The sequence below is a fragment of the Mus caroli genome, unplaced genomic scaffold, assembly GCF_978045245.1.
Source record: "Mus caroli unplaced genomic scaffold, Mus_caroli_1 scaffold_3, whole genome shotgun sequence".
In the NCBI taxonomy this organism is placed as follows: domain Eukaryota; kingdom Metazoa; phylum Chordata; class Mammalia; order Rodentia; family Muridae; genus Mus; species Mus caroli.
Window position 1 is genome coordinate 35,071,268 of NW_028227258.1, and position 24,102 is coordinate 35,095,369.

At 36.2% G+C, this 24,102-nt stretch overlaps 1 long non-coding RNA gene across 2 annotated transcripts; it reads right to left on the reverse strand.

Moving 5' to 3' along the window:
- Positions 1 to 5,345: 5,345 nt before the first annotated feature.
- On the reverse strand, positions 5,346 to 23,388 carry LOC110291696 (uncharacterized). Of its 2 annotated transcripts, none has more exons than XR_015046669.1 (3): positions 23,318 to 23,388; positions 9,795 to 9,834; positions 5,346 to 7,609 (listed from the first exon to the last, which is right to left on the reverse strand). It is a non-coding gene; the product is annotated as an uncharacterized LOC110291696 (long non-coding RNA). The 2 variants fall into 2 exon arrangements; XR_002377596.3 differs by having other exon boundaries at positions 5,346 to 9,396.
- Positions 23,389 to 24,102: the final 714 nt, after the last annotated feature.

A 24,102-nucleotide genomic window follows, 5' to 3' on the forward strand; every position in this document is an offset into this window, starting at 1 on the left:
GAGAATTTTAATATTGATTATTTAGACTATTGTATAAGGTATATGTTTTCATGAAAAATACTAAACACATTGTTTAAGGAAAAGTAATGAGATGTTTAGTAGCCCAAAAAAAAATCTTTTTACTTTAAAATAAAAATAAATGTACTACCATATTAAGAAAGACTCTACTGCTACTCACTTCCAGTACCACCTGGGCATGATTTTCTAACCTTAAAAGATATTTGTTGTGCTTATCACAACCTTGAAATCATCTTGAAATATGTTTTATGCTTCTATTTTGAGTTGTCACTGTTAGAAAAAGTAGGAGACATACAAACTTTATACATGAGTTAAGGCATATCTCCATGTATCAGCACCTACAGTGCTACTAATAAATGGTCTTCAAACTTTCTCTTTGTTCAGTTCAAATATTTTGTGCAGCAGTGCTGAGATCAGGTGCCGGGAGTAGTGTGAGTAGTACTAAAGATGTTGAGCACTTAAAGTGTCTAGGGACAGGTTAGATTTTTCATGAAGTAATTATAGTATAGAATAAAGGGAAGGAAAAATAGCTGCTTATTTAACAAACATACAAAGAACAACAAAACAGATATTCTTAGGTAATAGGAAAGAAATAGTTGGTAAATGGCCAATTGTTCATGCTTTTAATGTTTCGGCATATCCCTTTTATTTCTCTATGTGTCAATGAAAATGCTTAAATGTAATAAAACAGACAAGAAAAATTAGAGAGGTTTTTTGAATTACTTCATATTCCTAGTGTCAATGAAAATGCTTAAATGTAATAAAACAGACAAGAAAAATTAGAGTGGTTTTTTGAATTACTTCATATTCCTAGTGTCTTTGGTGTAAAAAGCCTATGAACCACAACAATAACCAGTATGGCAAGATCTTCTCCATGGTGTAACAATGGCACCTATATCTCAGGGATAACCGATTATCTCCTACTTGGATTTAGGGTCTACTCAATAGGAAGGGATTCTATTAACTAATTAAAAGGCAGAAAAGGATATAAAGTTGAAAGGGCAATATTTTGCAAGAAGATTTAATCCATAGAGAGACAAAGAGGGTGTATGGAGGTGACGGCTCTGATGTTATTTCATTGTATAGATTGGAAATTCTCCTATAACAATTTAAAGTAAAATAAATACATTACCTATGATATTCTTCATTTTAGTATATATTAAAAGAAGAGTGTCAATATTTGTAAACCTAGCCAACCAATCTGGCTAGTAAGCTCATGGTCTCTAGTGAAGAAGCCACTCACTACTGCCACCTCTCTAAACTAGTATAATGTTTAGTTGATTTCTAAATACTTGTACTTACACCCACAAAGAAAGGAAGCTCTCCACTCTCATCAAAGAACATTCTTTTTGCAGCAGAAAGAGATTATTACAGAAATATACAGCTAGTCAAAACGCAGAGAGCAGCAGAGCATGTGTTGCTCATCTACAGTACTATCACTACACCCATGGGTTCAAAAACATTACAGAACACGGGGCAGAAAGATTTTAAGAACCAAGGTGTCCGATGTGAAATGGTCACCTCAATATGTGAGGAAGCTGAACCAACAAAATACAACAATAAGGTCACCTAAAAAAAGACTTCCATAATGGTAAGACCATTTGGCCTGCCAACATTTCATAAGGCCCCACCCTAGGAGATGTGCTAAAAGCAATTAATTTCTCCAGAGAAAGAGAGTAGAATGATCCCCATGATAGTTTACCCACTTCTAAGTCAACATAACGCACATATATTTGCAAGCAACATTATACATACACACACACACACACACACACACACACATGGAATTAAACAGGTCTTTCATTTCATAGGTAATGGTCAGGGAGACAGGGCAATTGTAGTGGAGAGGGAATTGTGTTGACATGTTGTAAACATAGTATTCACATATGAAGTTCTATTTTCAAAATACTTTTATGTGTATGGATGTTTTGCCTGCATGTATGTCTGTGCACCATGTGCATGTGTGGTGGAGACCAAAGGAGGGCTTCGGGTCCCCTGAAACTGATTTGCAGACATTGTGAGCAGACTCATGGGTGCTGGGAACTGAACCCAGTTCGTCTAGAATCTCAGCCAATGCCTTAAACTCTGAGCTATCTCTTTAACCCCATGAAGTTCTAAAAATTTTTTTAAAAAATTTAAATTTTCAAAAGTACCTTTTAGAATTTATATTAAAATATCCTATTACCAAATTTGTGAATAAATAGAAAATCTGAAAATACTAGACAGACAAAATAGTTTATTGTTCCATAAAATTTACATTTTAAAGATTGTAGAAAGAATATGTATTATTATAAACTCAGTAATAAACATATGTAAGACTATACTGAATATATTATTTAGTCGTATATAGTCTATATAGGAGGGTAATAATACAAACTAGGTTTGTCACAGAAAGCACTTTTAGAAAAAAAAATATTGGCTCAACATGTGCTTCTAAGTCCAATGCCATTTTTAGAGTTATTTATCTTAATTTTATGTTTTGAGTGATTTTCTACATGAATGCGTATGCACTATATACATGGCTGTTGCATGCTGAGGTCAGAAGTGTGCACCATGTCTCCTGGAATTGAAGTTACAAATGATTATGTGCTGCCATAATGGCAGGAATGTTTTTCAGGGAGATCCACAGAGAGAAAAAGAAAGTATATGGAAGTAATGGCTATGATCTTATTTCATTGTATACATTTGAAATTCTCCTATCTCAAATTAAAATTAATTACATTCTCTATGATCTTACTCAGTTTAGTATAAATTTAAAAATGGTGTTTAGAGAGATTCAATATTTGACATTTATTAGAAATTAGAACTTGTCAACTGCTACATTTGTGCCATATGTCCTGTTTTTCACAAAAGAAATACAATGATAACTGTCCCTGGAGGACACAAAGGCTCATATGATGCTGCATTTTCTCATACAAAAATTTTGTTACTGAGATGTTTTATAATCTAATACATGAACCACATTAATTTAAATGTTATAATAAATCAGAAAAGTTGCTGTAGCTCTTCCAAACCTGTTCTAGCTCATTGAGTGTTAAATGGGGCAAAAGTAGCTCTTAATTAAATTCGTATGTGGTAGCTTTCCTAACTAGCAATAGATGAGGATATTCAATATTTTCTTTCCATTTCCTAGGAATATGCAACTATTTTCTCTAAGTGTTATTTATCTTGAGAAAGTAATTATAATAATTAAAGTTTATATTATGATACATTTGAAGATAAAGTATAAATCCTATGTAGTGGCTATTCTCACCAAGGGCTCATTATGTGACTATATTTTCAAACAGATTTCACATTACAGAAATTCTATTTAGGTGATTTTGCCTATACAGATTTATACTTAAATGGATAAGAATGCACCCAAGTTTTAGAATACTGACATTTTTAACAGCATAAACCTTGAATATTTTATACAGTTAGTGAATTATAAAAGAAAGAATGGTATCTCTTGACAAGGAAAATGAAGTGATCGTCTAGCTTAGAAGCTAAACATGTTTCTCCACTTAGTTTTCTGTGTATATGTAAATTACTGCCAGGCTAATGACTTTAGATTCAGTTGTGTCTTCAATTTCTCTGTATATGAAAGTGGAAGTATAATTTTACATACAATGTTATATTTACGATATTTTTTTTTACTTATGAGAAAAAGAAAATAATATAAAGTTCATTAGGTAAATAGATATTATTTTATTCAATTCTCTGTTTGGGACTTAGAATAAAGAGCTCCCCTCAAAAAGTGGACACTAGTTGATATTCCTGAATGAATGGACAAAGGAGGGGTATGGTCAATTATTTATGCCTCTTTGGGAAGTACTTTTCAAAGATTGTAAGCAGAGAACCCAAAACTGTACATTTTCTTATATCATTGAAGATCCCATTAGCTAAATCAATTTCATAGAGATACAAAAGATATGTCATATGTCACCTGGAAATTGACATCGCAGTATGATCTAAGCACAACACAATGACAGATGAGCGATGTATCTATAGTGAGTGTTTCATAAAATACATTCAACCATAAATCACCACCAAGATATAATATGCACTATAATTTCCATGTTGCTGTTCTTTCAACAACTCCTTGTAAATTTCATACACAACAAGCAAGAATAAAAGTGCTGAAAAATGAGGCCCAATATCAGGCACTTCCATCATGGAGGTTGGGGATTGATGCCTGTGCCAATGGAGTAGGATGGTGCATTGTATTTTTTGAGGACTTTTTTTGTTTGTTTGTTTGTTTGTTCCAAGAGCATACATTTAATGAGTCATCATCCCTTTCCTTATTCATTCTTCTGTGAAGGTCTAATATACCCCTTATAAATTTTCACACCATGCCACATTATTAAATGTAACAATTAACTACATTATCATTACAATTGTTTGTTAAAGGATTTATAAAATTATAATTAATTATTCAGGGACTATACTAACAGAGTTCGTGAAAAATGAATACCACATACACTTTCCTAAAATTATTTACTCTTTTTACTAATATTTCTGTTTTTTAAAAAGATGAACTTCTTTCTTGGCATTTTCTTCAAATTGACATTCAGTAAAGGGCCTCTGATATTACATTAACAATGAATCAGTCATCAATATACATTCAATACATTAGCAAATATACAGTTATATTAGTAGTATTGTATCTATAGAACTTAATTTTCAGTAGAATATATATGAAATATATTTTGTATACACATTTATACAAAACACCATAAGGCCTTTGCTGAAGAACTTAGATTGACCAAAGCATATTTTGTGGCATGGACTTTACAAAGTGAGCTCTTTCCATGACATCTAGCATCCGAAGCTGAATTTCATTGGGCACGTGCTTTGTTTGATGTAGTTTAGTGGGCAAAAATTCAGTGAGTTTTGCTTAAAGAATGAGTCTTAAATCCAGGGAAACTTCCTGTCAGTTAAATAGATGGCCTATCTTCCACATGTTTGCCAAGCACATAAAAGAATACAAGCTGCCTCAAAGAAGCTCCAGGATGAATAAGTGATAAAACAATGGAAACAGTGCTCATTAGAGAGGAATGGTGCCTTATGGATGGATCTTCCAGAACTCTCAGGCCAATCTATTGACTTGTGGAAACCCCCAAATGGCAAATGTAGTTCTTCCTGTGATGTGAAGAGCCAAGAGTAAGAAACTTGGAAAGAAGAGTTTAAAAATTGTCTCATGTAATTTGCATTTATTTTATTATTTTTAATTATTTCATACCTGGGTACACTATTTAAATCATTTTTATCCCAGCGTTTCTCCACTCCAGTGTCTTCCATAACCCCTTCCCTCCCTCCCTCCCTCCCTCCCTGCCTTCCTTTCCATTTTCTTTTGACTTTGAACATTTTTAACTGTGGTAAGATGAATCACAAAGTAGTTTTAATTTGTACTTCCTTGATGTTGGAAGATGATGAACATTTAAAAATAGTTCATTGCCATTTGTCTTTCATTTTTTAAAAACATTTTTTTCAATAACCCCTCATTTAGTTGTTTGTTTTTCTTACTGTTAACTTTTTTTAGTTTTTTTTTTTTTTATTCTTTGTATATTATAACCCTTTGTCGGAATTCTGGATTATATCCAAAAGTTATTTTATGGTAAAATATTAGTGAATGATCTTATTGAATTGATCTTATTGGCTGTTTTGGTTATATTTAAATGTCTTACTACATTACTTAAACTATTTAATTTACTTTTTACATACTTTTAGAAATTATTAATTTCTTCAGTATTTTCCAGTTTAGTGGAGTATAAAATTTTGTTTTAAATTGTTTTCTTTACTTACATTCCAAATGTTGTCCCCTTCCTGGTCACGAAACCCTGACACTATCACTAATGCCACGTTGTACTTGCAGACTGGAGCAGAGCATGGCTGTCCTCTGAGAGGTTGTAGCAGCAGCTGACTGAGACAGATGCAGCTACTTACAGCCAACAATTGGAGTATAGAATTTTTAAATAACTTATTATGGCCTTCTAACTTTCTTTAGTATAAATTTTAATGCTTCTATTTCATCTTGAATTTTACTAATTTGAACCTTTATTTCTTTTGGTTAATTGAGATAAAGGTGCCTCAATTTTAAAAAATCTTTTCAAAGAACTAATTCATAATTTCATTTTTTTTGTTTGTCTTTTGCTTGTTCATCTGTTTCCATTTCATTAATATCAGGTCTGACTTTTATTGTCTCTTCCCATCTGTTTTCTTTGGGTGTTTGTGCTTTTTTACCTAAGTTCAGATGCTGCACTGTGTTGCTAAGATTTCTCCACTAGTTTTACATAGGCACTTAATGTTATAGACTATTGCTGGACCTGCTGGTTTTGTGCCGCATAAATTTGTCATGATTTGTTTCAATTTTCATTTGTTAGTACTGCTACTTAATAATAATGTATTAATGTTATATTATATCATGTGTTTTATATAGTAGAAATAATTCTATATGTTATATTATGGTTATATTATATAATATGGTATAATATTATATAATAATTTATATAATTTCCTTCTTGACTTATTGGTTGGCCCAATTAACATCCAGTTATGTCTTTTGTTAGTGTCAATAAATTGTTGTTGTTGTTGTAATTGCTGTTATTGTTAATATCCAACTTTACCTTCATGATCAGATAGTATTAAGGATATTATTTCAGTTTTCCTAAGTTTATTGAGACTTACCTTTTATTCTAATACATGGCAGATTTTGGAAAGTGTTTTAGGTTTTGAGAAAAAGAAAGTATTTTCCTTCATGTTTTGATGGAGAGTTATGTAAGTTGTTATTCCATGTACTTGATTTATAATGTCATCTAGTACCATAGTTTCTCTATTTAATTTTTGTTTCAGTATTTCTATGGGAACAAAATACCCATGAAAGGAGTTACAGTGACAAAGTTCAGAGCAGAGATTCAAGGAATGAGACATTCTATTCATGGTATTTTCTTATGCGTAATGACTAGACAAGGACAGTCACTCCTCATGTTTATGTGATTCTAATCCTTAAGAGTATGAGACATGTATATACTTCTTTATCCCTTAAGTTAAACCAAAAATGTAGGCAAGAATGTTGAAATAGCTTATGTGGAGTAGTAGCATGAAGGAAAAATCTTGTCCACTGAATAGGACAGAATTCATGGCAATGGACATGGTGAATTGAAACAATTCTTTGTCTTAAAGGAAGAGGAGTGACTCTCAAGTCTAATTTTCCATTGTATGTCATCCACAGAAAGAAAGGAGATAATGTCCAAAGAAACTAGAGAAAAGACTGTCTAACATAGAGGTGCCTCATCACAATGAGTTAACTCTAATCATCTTGTTACTCTATTTCTTTTTTTTTTTTTGGGGGGGGTCATTATATGCATATGTTACTCCAAAGTTTCTTTGCTGTCTGAATTTATTTTTGAGCATTGCAGTGTTTGTAGCAGTGATTTGGCAGCGTTGGCCACCCCGGTGAACTCAGTCGTTACTCAGAGGGAACATTTCATCTCTGTTAGAGTATTCAGCATGCAGGTCTGTTTGCTTCTGCTGCTTCTCTGCTCTCCTCATCTATGCCTCAGTGAATCCAGCTATGTGTTGATGGCTTGTGAGAGGATTTCTTTTGCCGTCACTTAAAAAGAAAAAACGCCAGCTGTTCAGATGTCTTGCTTTACATCTGCCCTCTCAGCCTGCTATGCTTTCTAAATTCACAATTCTATCAACATCCTTAACATTCATTCCAATATAATTGGGTCATGATGTTAGAATTAATTTGACTGCTACCACTGCTTAATCTCCTATCAGATTTTTTTTTTTGTTCAATTTTTCTCTGTTAATGACTCTGCAGTTCATTTTCTTCTGTCTATTTGACCTGCTATGACAAGATTCTCCAATCTTTCCCTTTTTATATTTGCATTTATCATACAAGTAATATCTACACTGTTCCTAGACTAATACTTTTTAAACATTGCTTTCCATACCGTATTCCCTTGATTAAAACCTTTTGCTACAACTGAATAGGCTAGCATATTAAATTCAAATGTCTGGACTCTTTAGGTAAGATTTCTGATTAGTCCAAAATTTCTCATTATCTGTCATCTGACACTCTTAATACTCATATATGCAGATGTATGAATATCTGTAGGGATTCTGTGATGCATTGTTTAAAGGAAGTGTGTTAAACCAGGCATATTGTCACAGAATTGTAAATCTAGCACTATCCATGCTGGGGCTGGAGAGTGATAAGTTCAAGGTTCAACAAGTTTCCAGACAAGCATGTTTCCTTAAAATATTGTGTGAAAAGTATGAAATCAAAAGAGACATTTATTTTGTCATATATCTTTTAAGCTATATATGTTTGCTTTCATTAGTACATTCATTCAGATCATTTTTATTAATTGTGTTCTTTGTCAGATTGCTAAATGAATACAATGAATAAGGATTAAACCAATCATCAATTGGTTTATTTTCATATTTATAATATAAATATATAATTTATTTGCTTTGCTTTTCTTTCTCCAACCCCTCTACCATTCTCTTTCAAGTTCATAGCGCCGTTTTCTTTACAACCTAAACACATAAATAAAACCACCTGTCTCTGCAAAAAGTTACTTGTATATGGTCTCAGGATTGTTCACTTGTACTTGGACAAGCAACTGGTGAGTTCTTTCCTGGGGAATACTGTTTCTCCCATTCTCAGCATTTCCAGTTGATTGAAGGTCTTTTTTCTAAGATTGAAGCCCTCTGGGCATCCCTTGCCCCCATGTTAGCCCTTTCATTGGTGTCAACCTTTTTCAGGTTTATTTAGGAAGCCATGCTAATGAGAATTTCTGGGTGTTGCCTCCCTGACATTCGAGGATATACAAATCCCCTGCTTCTTTAAACCTTAAAGTCTATTTGGAACTCTTCAGCAATGATTCATGAGCCTTAACGGCAGGCATTGTGTGGCAAGTGAATATACAAGCTGAAAATAGGAATCACAATACTTCTTGTTCTCTGCAATTTGATAGGTTGTGGTTTTCTGTAAGGGTCTCTGTTGCTGGAAATTTATTTGCTGGAATGTGAGTCACAAGTGGCTGTGAACTGTATGATACTGGTGATGTGATTCCAGCTTTGGTCCTCTGGAAGAAGAATACGTGCTCTTTACCGCAGGACTCTCCCTGTCACCCCATATTTTAATTTATGAAAAACAAATGAGATGCAAAAACCATTGGCTGATTTCTCTCAGACCATTCTTGGCTGGTACAGGTTAAGGATTCTAAAATCCCTCAAATATGCCCATCCAAAGAAGACCATAAGGGCCTATAGTTCTTTGATCTTTATTGTTCATTCTTATCAATCTCATTGTTCAGGTTTGAATCAGAAAGATGTGGTATAGCAGTATCTGCCAAGCATGAACAAGGACTTAAGGGTTCCATCCTGTAATACCAAAAAAAGTCAATAAAAATTAAAGAAAAGGCCATACAAAACCTTTCTTGAGCCCATTTGGAAGTGAGCATTTAGAATCACTGAACCCTCTGACTTGTGTACACATATCCAAAAATAAGCAAGGTGGTGAAACTAAATCTCCCAGAGCAGGAATTTGCTAATGAGAAGGATTTGTTCTGTACAACTTTTATGTGAGCTTCTCAATTACTATCTGGAACAGAAATTTTAAAATGGCATTAACAATCATTGTGTTTTGGCAACAACTTAATTTAAAGATTATGTAAGCTTGGAAGTTACAAAGCAGGCTTCACAATTAGGTCTCTTGACTGAGGAGACTGACATAACACTTCTGACAGAGAAGAGTGAGTGCCACATCCCAGGTCTCTCACCTATAGAACATCAAGAAATGTCTTCTGAAACACAAGTTGTCTGTAAAACAAAGAAAGTCATTTGAATACTTTCAAGATTAGTATTGGGTGAACAAAACAAAATAAAAAAAAAATCCCCAGAGTGTCACACAGTTTTAATTTACAAATGAGGAAATCTAGAAACAGTGCCAAGCCATAAGCAAGGAGAAAATGAATTCAACGCTTCCATGAAATCCACAAAGGACTAAGATTATTATATAAACCACCAGCAAAGACCCAGGGAAAAAAAACTAAGAACTGGGCCTCTGTGTACTGAGGACAGATGCCATTAGATGTTACCCAAGAGAGAAGAGTTTAGAAACATACTGAAAACATCCATAGGCTGAGTAATTGCAGACCTGTAGGAACTTTTCTGAAGGTAAAGCTCAAAAAAAAAATCTAGTCACTAATGCATCTGTGTGTCTATACCTAGATTAATAATGACATGTATAATTATCTCTATAATGTAAATTATAATTTTTAAAAGACTAAAAGAGAACAGAATACTTTCTTTTAGAAACTGAAATCGGTAATAATGAAATTGGTAAAAAACAAAAGACTGCTAATCTAGACAATTTTGAACAATAATGCATCCCTCAAATGTGGAGTTGGGATCTTTATAGGCAACATTAAAATAATTTCTTTAACAGAAAAAAATGTTATGGAAATGTCGTGATACACAGTAATAACACTAAGTACTAGTTTACAGTAATAGTAATAGGAACTTAAGTGATACAAGAATCTGTTGAATATCATTCAGATTGTTTGATTTTTTTAAGGGCAAAAGAGAGTTCTGGGTACAAATTAGAAATGCACCATTGAAAATCGGTCATTTGAATGAACCATATCATGATATTTTGATGAACAGTATAATATAATTCAGATACATTATAGAATTGGAACAAGTATAGGAAGCAAGCATCTCTCTGAGTGAAGAACTACAGTGTACAGGCCAGCATGTTATTACACAAAGTAAAAATGGGAGGGAGTTATTGTACATGGCAAGAGGAGAAGGCAGGGTTATTATATGCAGACAAACTCAAAACCATGTTACTGTGTATAGCTGAACAAGGAGGCAGGGTCAGCTAACCTTGGTAGGAAACAGTAAATGCGAGGAAGCAGCCTACAGGCTGTAAATATCCAAAGCAGAGTGTTATATTGGATACTTTTCATGCACTGCACATTTTCACTCAAACCAGAAAGGCATTTCCCCTTCTCTGAGCCCTATCCCACAGAAGATTTTTCTATTCCCAGAGACTGAGGCTCAGTTCCTTAATATGATTATGTCCAAGTCAAATGATACACATTCATTGATTTAATTTGCTCCATATGAAATAGCATTAGGAATAAATAAGAGAATTACTGATTAATAAAAGGAAAGTTTTCCAAGAAGAAAAAATAACTACATTTTTTTTCCTAACAGGGACAGTGTATTCAAATCTTCTTGATATGAAAGCAAAAAGTTATAAAAATCCACAGTTGCAGATGTTAACGAATTAGGTGAATTAAAAGAGATACAGTCTGAGAAAGTGGATGAAGCACAAGGTGTTTCTTATACAAACATATGTACCTGTGTTTCAAAACCCACCCACCATGCAAATCGTAGATGTGCTGCTATGTGCCTGTAACTCCAACAGTGAGAAGAATGAGAGGCAACTTGAAGCTCCCTAGAGAGCAAATCTTGCTAAACCAATCAACACCAGACTGAGGGAGAGACCTTGTTTCAAAATGTAAGTTAGACAGAAATAAAGTAAATGTCTCTGGTCTACAAACACACACACATACACACACATACACACTCACACACACTCACACACGCATGTATAAAACACACACACACACGTAACACACATACACATGAGAAAAAGCCTAAAGTTGTAAAAAAGTATACATATGTTTATGTATCCTTAACCATATCTATTTTTAAGTTCAAACTCACTTATTTTGAGAATGTCATACATTATGACTCTATTTAAATCATATTGACCACTCCCCCTTCTCATTCCTACTCCTCCTATGACTTGCCAGTCCTTTGAAATTGATAGTTTCTTAGTTTTTAGTTGTTATTGCATATGAAGTGAAATAGGTTGGTAGGTAGGTAGGTGAATGATAGATCATAGATATAGATAATATAATATAGATATAGATAATCTGTTGAGTCCATATAGTGTCGCTTTATATTTGTTTATAGATGAGAGGACTGATTCCTTTTCTTGTCATCTATTAAAAGTCCATAGATATAAACCTAGGAGTGGACAATATGTCATCCACATTGGCATGCCAACTTATTCTATCATCGGTCCACTCATCTTTTTTTTTTTTCACTGTTTTTTTTTATTACATATTTTCCTCAATTACATTTCCAATGCTATCCCAAAAGTCCCCCATAGCGCCCCCCACTTCCCTACCCACCCATTCCCATTCTTTTGGCCCTGGCATTCCCCTATATTGGGGCATATAAAGTTTGCAAGTCCAATGGGCCTCTCTTTCCATTGATGGCCGACTAGGTCATCTTTCGATACATATGCTGCTAGAGACAAGAGCTCCGGGGTTCTGGTTAGTACATCATGTTGTTCCAACAATAGGGTTGCAGATCCCTTTAGCTCCTTGGGTACTTTCTCTAGCTTCTCCATTGGGAGCCCTGTGATACATCCAATAGCTGACTGTGAACATCCACTCCTGTGTTTGCTAGGCCCCGGCATAGTCTCACAAGAGACAGCTATATTTGGGTCCTTTCAGCAAAATCTTGCTAGTGTATGCAATGGTGTCAGCGTTTAGAAGCTGATTATGGTATGGATCCCTGGATATGGCAGTCTCTAAATGGTCCATCCTTTCATCACAGCTACGAACTTTGTCTCTGTAACTCCTTCCCTGGGTGTTTTGTTCCCAATTCTAAGAAGGTGCACAGTGTCCACACTTTGGTCTTCATTCTTCTTGAGTTTCATGCATTTATCAAATTGTATCTTATATCTTGGGTATCCTAAGTTTTGGGCTAATATCCACTTATCAGTGAATACATATTGTGTGAGTTCTTTTGTGATTGTGTTACTTCACTCAAGATGATGCCCTCCAGGTCCATCCATTTGGCTAGGAATTTCATAAATTCATTCTTTTTAATAGCTGAGTAGTACTCCATTGTGTAAATGTACCATAATTTCTGTATCCATTCCTCTGTTGAGGGACATCTGGGTTCTTTCCAGCTTCTGGCTATTATAAATAGGGCTGCTATGAACATAGTGGAGCATGTGTCCTTTTTACCGGTTGGGACATCTTCTGGATATATGCCCAGGAGAGGTATTGCTGGATCCTCCGGTAGTACTATGTCCAATTTTCTGAGGAACCTCCAGACTGATTTCCAGAGTGGTTGTACAAACTTGCAATCCCACCAACAATGGAGGAGTGTTCCTCTTTCTCCACATCCTCGCCAGCATCTGCTGTCACCTGAGTTTTTGATCTTAGCCATTCTGATTGGTGTGAGGTGGAATCTCAGGGTTGTTTTGATTTGCATTTCCCTGATGATTAAGGATGTTGAACATTTTTTCAGGTGCTTCTCTGCCATTCGGTATTCCTCAGGTGAGAATTCTTTGTTCAGTTCTGAGCCCCATTTTTTAATGGGGTTATTTGACTTTCTGGAGTCCACCTTCTTGAGTTCTTTATATATATTGGATATTAGTCCCTTATCTGATTTAGGATAGGTGAAGATCCTTTCCCAATCTGTTGGTGGTTTTTTTGTCTTATTGATGGTGTCTTTAGCCTTGCAGAAGCTTTGTAGTTTCATGAGGTCCCACTTGTCAATTCTCGATCTTACAGCACAAGCCATTACTGTTCTCTTCAGGAATTTTTCCCCTGTGCCCATATCTTCAAGGCTTTTCCCCACTTTGTCCTCTATAAGTTTCAGTGTCTCTGGTTTTATGTGAAGTTCCTTGATCCACTTAGACTTGACCTTAGTACAAGGAGATAGGAATGGATCGATTCGCATTCTTCTACATGTTAACAACCAGTTGTGCCAGCACCATTTGTTGAAAATGCTGTCTTTCTTCCACTGGATGTTTTTAGCTCCCTTGTCGAAGATCAAGTGACCGTAGATGTGTGGGTTCATTTCTGGGTCTTCAATTCTATTCCATTGGTCTATTTGTCTGTCACTATACCAGTACCATGCAGTTTTTATCACAATTGCTCTGTAGTAGAGCTTTAGGTCCGGCATGGTGATTCCACCAGAGGTTCTTTTATCCTTGAGAAGAGTTTTTGCTATCCTAGGTTTTTTGTTATTCCAGATGAATTTGCAGATTGCACTTTCTAATTCGTTGAAGAATTGATTTGGAATTTTGATGGGGATTGCATTGAATCTGTAGATTGCTTTTGGCAAGATAGCCATTTTTACAATGTTGATCCTGCCAATCCATGAGCATGGAAGATCTTTCCATCTTCTGAGATCTTCTAGAATTTCTTTCTTCAGAGACTTGAAGTTCTTATTATACAGATCTTTCACTTCCTTAGTTAGAGTCACGCCAAGATATTTTATATTATTTGTGACTATTGAGAAGGGTGTTGTTTCCCTAATTTCTTTCTCAGCCTGTTTATTCTTTGTGTAGAGAAAGGCCATTGATTTGTTTGAGTTAATTTTATATCCAGCTACTTCACCGAAGCTGTTTATCAGGTTTAGGAGTTCTCTGGTGGAATTTTTAGGGTCACTTATATATACTATCATATCATCTGCAAAAAGTGATATTTTGACTTCATCTTTTCCAATTTGTATCCCTTTGATCTCCTTTTGTTGTCGAATTGCTCTGGCTAGGACTTCAAGTACTATGTTGAATAGGTATGGAGAAAGTGGACAGCCTTGTCTAGTCCCTGATTTTAGAGGGATTGCTTCAAGCTTCTCACCATTTACTTTGATGTTGGCTACTGGTTTGCTGTATATTGCTTTTATCATGTTTAGGTTAGGGCCTTGAATTCCTGATCTTTCCAAGACTTTTATCATGAATGGGTGTTGGATCTTGTCAAATGCTTTTTCCGCATCTAACGAGATGACCATGTGGTTTTTGTCTTTGAGTTTGTTTATATACTGGATTACGTTGATGGATTTCCGTATATTGAACCATCCCTGCATCCCTGGGATGAAACCTACTTGGTCAGGATGGATGATTGTTTTGAGGTGTTCTTGGATTCGGTTAGCAAGAACTTTATTGAGTATTTTTGCATCAATATTCATAAGGGATATTGGTCTGAAGTTTTCTATCTTTGTTGGGTCTTTTTGTGGTTTAGGTATCAGAGTAATTGTGGCTTCATAGAATGAGTTGGGTAGAGTACCTTCTGTTTCTATTTTGTGGAATAGTTTGTGAAGAACTGGGATTAGATCTTCTTTGAAGGTCTGATAGAACTCTGCACTAAACCCATCTGGTCCTGGGCTTTTTTTGGTTGGGAGACTATTAATGACTGCTTCTATTTCTTTGGGGGATATAGGGTTGTTTAGATCATTAACCTGATCTTGATTCAACTTTGGTACCTGGTATTTGTCTAGGAACTTCTCCATTTCATCCAGGTTCTCCAGTTTTGTTGAGTATAGCCTTTGGTAGAAGGATCTGATGGTGTTTTGGATGTCTTCAGGATCTGTTGTTATGTCTCCTTTTTCATTTCTGATTTTGTTAATTAGAATACTTTCCCTGTGCCCTCTAGTTAGTCTGGCTAAGGGTTTATCTATCTTGTTGATTTTCTCAAAGAACCAGCTCCTTGATTGGTTGATTCTTTGAATAGTTCTTCTTGTTTCCACTTGATTGATTTCGCCCCTGAGTTTGATTATTTCCTGCCTTCTACTCCTCTTGGGTGAATTTGCTTCCTTTTGTTCTAGTGCTTTTAGGTGTGTTGTCAAGCTGCTAATGTGTGCTCTTTCTAGTTTCTTTTTGGAGGCACTCAGAGCTATGAGTTTTCCTCTTAGAAATGCTTTCATTGCGTCCCATAAGTTTGGGTATGTTGTGGCTTCATTTTCATTGAACTCTAAAAAGTCCTTGATTTCTTTCTTTATTCCTTCCTTGACCAAGGTATCATTGAGAAGAGTGTTGTTCAGTTTCCACGTGAATGTTGGCTTTCTATTATTTATTTTGTTATTGATGATCAGCCTTAGTCCATGGTGATCTGATAGGATGCATGGGACAATTTCAATGTTTCTGTATCTGTTGAGTCCTGTTTTGTGCCCAATTACGTGGTCAATTTTGGGGAAGGTACCATGAGGTGCTGAGAAGAAGGTGTATCCTTTTGTTTTAGGGTAAAATGTTCTGTAGATATCTACCAGATCCATTTGATCCATAACTTCTGTTAGTTTCACTGTGTCCCTGTTTAGTTTCTGTTTCCATGATCTGTCCATTGGTGAAAGTGGCGTGTTGAAGTCTCCCACTATTATTGTATGAGGTGCAATGTGTGCTTTGAGATTTACTAAAGTTTCTTTAATGAATGTGGCTGCCTTTGTATTTGGAGCATAGATATTCAGGATTGATAGTTCCTCTTGGAGGATTTTACCTTTGATGAGTATGAAGTGCCCCTCCCTGTCTTTTTTGATGACTTTGGGTTGGAAGTCAATCTTATCTGATATTAGAATGGCTACTCCAGCTTGTTTCTTCAGACCATTTGCTTTGAAAATTGTTTTCCAGCCTTTCATTCTGAGGTAGTGTCTATCTTTTTCTCTGAGATGAGTTTCTTGTAAGCAGCAAAATGTTGGGTCTTGTTTGTGTAGCCAGTTTGTTAGTCTATGTCTTTTTATCGGGGAGTTAAGTCCATTGATATTAAGAGATATTAAGGAAAGGTAATTGTTGTTTCCTGTTATTTTTGTTGTTAAAGGTGGCATTCTGTTCTTGTGGCTGTCTTCTTTTCGGTTTGTTGAGGGATTACCTTCTTGTTGTTTCGAGGGCGTGGTTCCTGTCCTTGTATTGGTTTTTTTCTGTTATTGTCCTTTGAAGGGCTGGATTCGTGGAGAGATAATGTGTGAATTTGGTTTTGTCGTGGAATACTTTGGTTTCTCCATCTATGTTAATTGAGAGTTTGGCTGGGTATAGTAGCCTGGGCTGGAATGTGTGTTCTTTTAATGTCTGTATAACATCTGTCCAGGATCTTCTGGCTTTCATAGTCTCTGGTGAAAATCTGGTGTAATTCTGATAGGCTTGCCTTTATATGTTACTTGCCTTTTTCTCTTACTGCTTTTAGTATTCTATCTTTATTTAGTGCATTTGTTGTTCTGATTATTATGTGTCGGGATGTATTTCTTTTCTGGTCCAGCCTATTTGGAGTTCTGTAGGCTTCTTGTATGTTCATGGGCATCTCTTTCTTTAGATTTGGGAAGTTTTCTTCTATAATTTTGTTGAAGACGTTTGCTGGTCCTTTGAGTTGAAAATCTTCATTCTCATCCACTCCTATTATCCGTAGGTTTGGTCTTCTCATTGTGTCCTGTATTTCCTGGATGTTTTGAGTTAGGATCTTTTTCCATTTTCCATTTTCCTTGATTGTTGTGCCGATGTTCTGTATGGAATCTTCTGCACCTGAGATTCTCTCTTCCATCTCTTGTATTCTGTTGCTGATGCTTGCATCTATGGTTCCAGATTTCTTTCCTAGGGTTTCTATCTCCAGTGTTGCCTCATTTTGGGTTTTCTTTATTGTGTCTACTTCCCTTTTTAGGTCTAGTATGGTTTTGTTCATTTCCATCATCTGATTGGATGTGTTTTCCTGTTTCTCTTTAAGGACTTCTACCAGTTTGGTTGTGTTTTCCTGTTTTTCTTTAAGGACTTGTAACTCTTTAGCCATGTTCTCCTGTAGTTCTTTAAAGTCCTTCTTGATGTCCTCTACCATCATCATGAGATATGCTTTTAAATCCAGGTCTAGTTTTTCAGGTGTGTTGGGGTGCCCTGGACTGGGCGAAATGGGAGTGCTGGGTCCTGATGATGGTGAGTGGTCTTGGTTTCTGTTAGTAAGATTCTTACCTTTACCTCTCGCCATCTGGTAATCTCTGGAGTTGTTATAGTTGTCTCTGTTCAGAGGTTGTTCTTCTGGTGATTCTGAGTATCCTCTGTCAGCAGACCTGGGAGACAGGCTCTCTCCTCTGAGTTTCAGTGGTTAGAGCACTCCCTGCTGACAAGCTTTCCTCTTAAAGGGAGGTGTACAGATATCTGGCGTTTGGACCTCCTCCTGGCCGAAGAAGAAGGCGGATAAAAGGACCGTTCCCAGATGCTGTGTTGCTTTGGCAGGTCACAGAAGCTGTAGGCTTCTGTGGTGCACACTCAGCTGTGCAGACTAAGTTCCTAAGTTCAGTGGAGTCCTGGATCCAAGATGTGCTCCCTGCTCCTGAGGCAGAGGGCTCCTGTGCAGGGCAGACCACTGTCTTCCAGCTAGGAGGGTGCCGGATGTCTGTGGCCCCAAAAGGGTGCTGCCTCAGTGGCTCTGTGGCTCCCGCCTGTCCCAGAAGCTGTCTGCCTCTGTGGTCCTCAGTCTTACCTGTACAGACTAAGTTCGGCGGAGTCCCGGAGCCAAGATGGCGCTCCCTGCAGGGCAGGTCACTGTCCTCCAGCTGGGAGGGTGCCGGATGTCTGCGGCCCCAAAAGGGTGCTGCCTCAGCAGCTCTGTGGCTCCAGCCTGTCCCAGAAGCTGTCTGCCTCTGTGGTCCTCACTCTAACCTGTACAGACTAAGTTCAGCGGAGTCCTGGAGCCAAGATGGCGCTCCCTGCAGGGCAGGTCACTGTCCTCCGGCTGGGAGGGTGCCGGATGTCTGCGGCCCCAAAAGGGTGCTGCCTCAGCAGCTCTGTGGCTCCCGCCTGTCCCAGAAGCCGTCTGCCCCTGTGGTCCCCACTCTGACCTGTACAGACTAAGCTCGGTGGAGTCCCGGAGCCAAGATGGCGCTCTCTGCAGGGCAGGTCACTGTCCTCCGGCTGGGAGGGTGCCGGAAGTCTGCGGCCCCAAAAGGGTGCTGCCTCAGCGGCTCTGTGGCTCCCGCCTGTCCCAGAAGCTGTCTGCCTCTGTGGTCCTCACTCTGACCTGTACAGACTAAGTTCGGTGGAGTCCTGGAGCCAAGATGGCGCTCCCTGCAGGGCAGGTCACTGTCCTCCGGCTGGGAGGGTGCCAGATGGGGTCCACTCATCTTTAATGACCATGTTCTTGGGATTTCATGAGTCCAATTTTTACATGATAATAAAAGACTATCTCAGAGCAAACCTTCTGGTCCTCTGGATCTTACATTTTACCTCCCCTTTGTCTATGATGTTTCAGGAGCACGAGATGTAGTGGATTATATTTGTAAATGTATCTGTTGGGTTTGGCCAAACCATGGTATATTGTTCTTTGCATATTCATCAATTGAAGCTTTCTGTTGTAATAGGCTCTGTCTACTGCAGAAAATATGTTCTTTGATAAGAGATAGAAGCTATAATTAGCTTTGAATATTAAAAAAATTATTTAGAATGCTGTTAGAAATTATATTGGCTTCAGAAGTTATCAGCAGGTTCTTTCGTAGGATCAATACATAGTTGGTAGGTTAGTTGGGTAGATAGTGCTAGAAATCTTTCTATCGAATGAGTCTTAAGTTCAATTAGACAGGTATTGGTTACTCCTAAGACATAAATACCACAATTGCACCATTAATAACACTTCACTTTCCTGGCCATTGTTATGGTACTCTTGTCCTCAGGGGGAGGATTCTAGATACATTTAAGCTAGAGTTTACCAAGTCAAGTTCTCCTAGTTCAACATATTCATAAATGAATATGTTTCAAAAGCATATTTTCAAATCATCACAAATTTTTTAAAAAATTAAACAGTACTGCTAAAAAAATTTAACCTCACAGCTTTGAAATACAATTTTTTTTCCGAAAAATATAAGCAAAATAGAAGTTTCAAAAGAAATCATTTTAAACATTTAACTAAACTAGTATAAAACTACAATAAAATGTGTGGTCTCTCTTACTTCATTCATACATGACCTGCAATTCTTGTACAGTGGTTTGAATATGCTTGGCCCATGGAAGGGGCACTCTTAGGAGGTATGGCCTTGTTGGAGAAAGTACATCACTATGAGGTTGGCTTGGAGGTCCTAGTGCTCATGCTTCACCTAGTACAGAAAAGACCTTCTTTCTAGCTGCCTGCAGAAGAGAGTCTTTTCCTGGCTGTCTTTGGATCAAGACATTTGCAGAATTCCTGGCTCCCACAACACTGTGTATTTCTGTATTATTTCATAGTTCCCACTATGATGATAATGAACTGAATCTGTGAAGCTGTAAGCCAACCCCAATTAAATGTCATTTATAAGTGTTATGTTGGGTGTGGTGTCTCTTTACAGCAATGGAAATCCTAACTAAGACACCCAGTATCTGCTATGAGGATATCTGAAGATGGTAAGTTCTAAGCAAGTTTAGAATTTGATCCTGTCTCAATAATCCCCTCCAGTTAAAAATGTGCAATGTTTATATGGCTATAGATACTATATGCTTATATTTAAAAAGAAATATTAAGCTATTAACTTCTAATCTAATGAATGTAGATCAAAACATCATTACAACAGTGGAAATTGAATATAAAAAGTGAGAAATGGTAATTATTGTAAAACAATACATTTGAAGAAGGAAAATAACAAAAATTAATGAACCAAAAGCCTTTTATATGAAGATATCAATATAATTGATAAATTTCATACCAAGGTTTTTTAAACAACACACAAAACAATATTGGAATTGGAGAAAGAGAAATTACTATTGATCTCAATGAAAAAAACCATGAATAAATGCCTTTAAGAACTCTATAATCATAAATTCAACAAAGTAACTGAAATGAACGAATTAAAATCTGAAATACACAAAACATCATTCAAAAATATATGCAATCTGAATGTTCCTTTATCTTCAAAAATTCTACAAATATAAGTATAGTAGTTTAATCATGTTTTATGGTCTTTACATTATTGCAATAACAAAAAAAAATTGAATCAAACAAAATTATAGACAAGGCCAAATACTTTTCCAAAGATAGTAAAGCTGAGCACTACTTGAAAATCAATGTAATTCATTACATTAACAGATTAAATAAAGAAGGCAATGAGGTAACAGTCAGGGGATGGAAATCACATTAGGAAAATGCATGATCAATTCATGATTAAAAACTCTCAAAAATAAAGACAATATGTGAAGTCCTGTATTCTAACCACAGCCATCTCTAAGGAAATTGAATTTTCATATGATGAATATGATGGAATGGATACTTTTTTTTCTGAGTCAAAGAACAAGGCAAAAGTCCCCTTCTCACCATTGCAGCTTAACACGTTTCACAAGAGTTAGCAATTACAATACTCTCAGAAGAAATAAAATATCTAGAGAGAAATAAAACTATCTCACTTTACCAGACATTTTTTTTTGTATATGAAATCCAAATACATTATTAAGAAACTAGATATTTTCACAGCCTCCCACAATCTCTCCAAACATACTGAGGTCATTTTAAAATATTTTTCCAGGAATCTAATGCTCTTCTCCATAGGAGGTGTAGTTTTCCTACAGTCAATTGAGTTTGGACAAAAGCTATTGAAAATGCTACCCAACATCAGAGAAACCTGAAGGACACAGCCTTAAATAAGAAATCAAGGCCCATATTTCCTTTGATAGACTTGTGTTGTTGAGGTGAATATATTGTGGGTGGCAGCAGAAATGGCTGTAAGGGGATTGTTAAAGTTCAGTCAGAGAAGACATGATGGTGATCATTCAAGATGCTTGCACCGTGCTTGGTGACCACATGGTGGAAGGTGGTTCCAACAGATTCTCCTCTGACCACTTGTGAATGTCACCACACACAAAGAGTAAATAAATGTGATAAAAATTAAATAAAACAAAGTCAAATAACTAAGATGTGTCCCTTCTTTGGTCTAGTTACTGTTGATCTAGAAATGGCTTCTAAAAAGATCACATTCTCTCTCTTCCCGTGGGCACTCACTGACAGAGGTTCCTAGGGGTAATGAAGAGGATACAGCCATCTGCAAGACAAGTCTTCAAGCCTTAATAAAAAGTGAACACTGATGCAGCCTTGATCTTAGACTTCCTTAGAATTTAGAAATGAAATAAAATGAGGCAGTCCTGTCAAGGCTACCAGAGAAGAGAAGCTAGAGGCATGAACTGAAAGTGGTGAATGGGAAGTGGAGCACCCTCTTGGAGACAAAGGGGAGGAGGAAGGGGTGGGGAGTTCATGGAGGGGAGACCAGGAAGGGAAATAGCATTTGAATTGTAAACAAATAAAACAATGCAAAAATTTTAAAGACTGTACCGACTGTACCTCCTCCTTCCTGCACTGCTCAAAGCACATCATAGTTCATATCTCATATACATGGCATCTCTCTCTCTCTCTCTCTCTCTCTCTATATATATATATATATATATATATATATATATATATATATATATATTTACACACACACACAAACACACACACATATATATATATTTCACATTCCTAGAGAACTCAAAGTCCATGTCCTAAATAAAGTTTATAGACTGTGTCTACATACTACTAACTACTGCCACTTTCCAGAAAACTTGACTTTGTATTTCAGAATTACATTGAGCAACTCACAACCACCTGTAAGCCTGACAATGCAATGCCCCTCTTGTGGCCTCCATAGGCATGCACACACACACACACCACATAACACTAAAATAAATATTTTTTAGAATACCAAATTCAAAATAAAATTACCACATTAAATGAAACATTATACGAAAGCCACAGATAGCCAGACATTCAACGTTTAAATCCTAAATTACTGTCTTATTGAATCTGTGTGCCTTGTATGCATAAAGGAATATAACACATTACTGTGATCACCAGAATTGTGGTAGAATGAGTAGCGTTTTAGCGTGTTTGTATGGGAAACAAACTTGTGTTCTGGAAAATCCAAAAGTCCCTTTAAATGCTGAGTCATCTCATAGCTCCCTTGCTGTTATTAAATGAATCATTGTTTTTTTCAATTCTAAGTTGTGCACATCATGGGTAAATAATTCAGTATAAACAAACTAACAAACAAATCTACAAGCACAGATGTAGTTGGTTATGTTTTTTTCTTATTTCACCCAACAGGTAAATAAGTCACAGTTTATTACAGTTTAATTCACTTGAGTCAACTACATTACTTCTTTGTTTTAAATTTATTTCATACCGCTAATAGATGGATGAGAGTAAGTTGTGAGAATAGCAACCACTGGATTACAGTAAATCCAATTAACTAAATTTATCAAATCTATCGATTACGACCATGATATAGAATTATTGTACCTACGCTATAGTAAATATTTTAACATTTCATTTTCAATAGGGTGCCATTATTGAGATTATTTTAAATACTCAAATTGCTATTGCAAAACATATTTCCAAATATGTGTTGTTAATTTTTTTGCACAATTTCACTGCAGTTATTAAGCTTGATCTTTTAAAAGGCAGGATGCAGAGTTATCTACTATGCATCTAAATGGACCAGGACTAGCTCGGTCAGTACTTACACTGAAGCCCAAAGAGATGAGTTGAATCCCTAGAACCCATGAAGAAGTAATTTATTGTGGCTTCCTCTGAAATCCCAATGCTGGGAGTGAGGCAGAGTCAAGGAGAATTCTGTCAATTATTAACCAGTCAGCCTAAAATAAACTACATGATGAATCTCAAAAACAAAAGGAATACAGAAAACATCTAAGCAATGAGGAAAGAAACATGTAATTGTTCAGTGACATGCACAAGCACACACACACACACACACACACACACACACACACACACACACACACACACCACACACACACACACACACACACAGAGATGGGGACAGAGACAGAGGCAGAGACAGAGACAGAGACAGAGACAGAGACAGGGAAGAGAGAGAGCGAGCATATATTTAATGATTCTCCAAAACAATGTCAAACTATACTCTACATACATATACATTTTTATTATTATTTTTAGTTTTTGTAATTTCTTTTCATTGTTATTTTGATTGTAATTCTTTTTTATTTTAAACAATTTTTATTAGATAATTTCTTCATTTACATTTTAAATGCTATCCTGAAAGTCCCTTATACCGTCCCCCACCCCCTGCTCCCCATCCCACCTACTCCTTAAAGCATAATATTTTTTTCTTTGTATTAGACAATGTAGGAATACATTCAGGAATCCAATATTATATGAAAGTCATTGTGTTATGTTTTCTGGCATGTCACACACACACATACCCACGAATATCGTTTTCTGGATTCTGGTGTTATAAACAAATCTAGCCTTTTCGTATAGAATATTA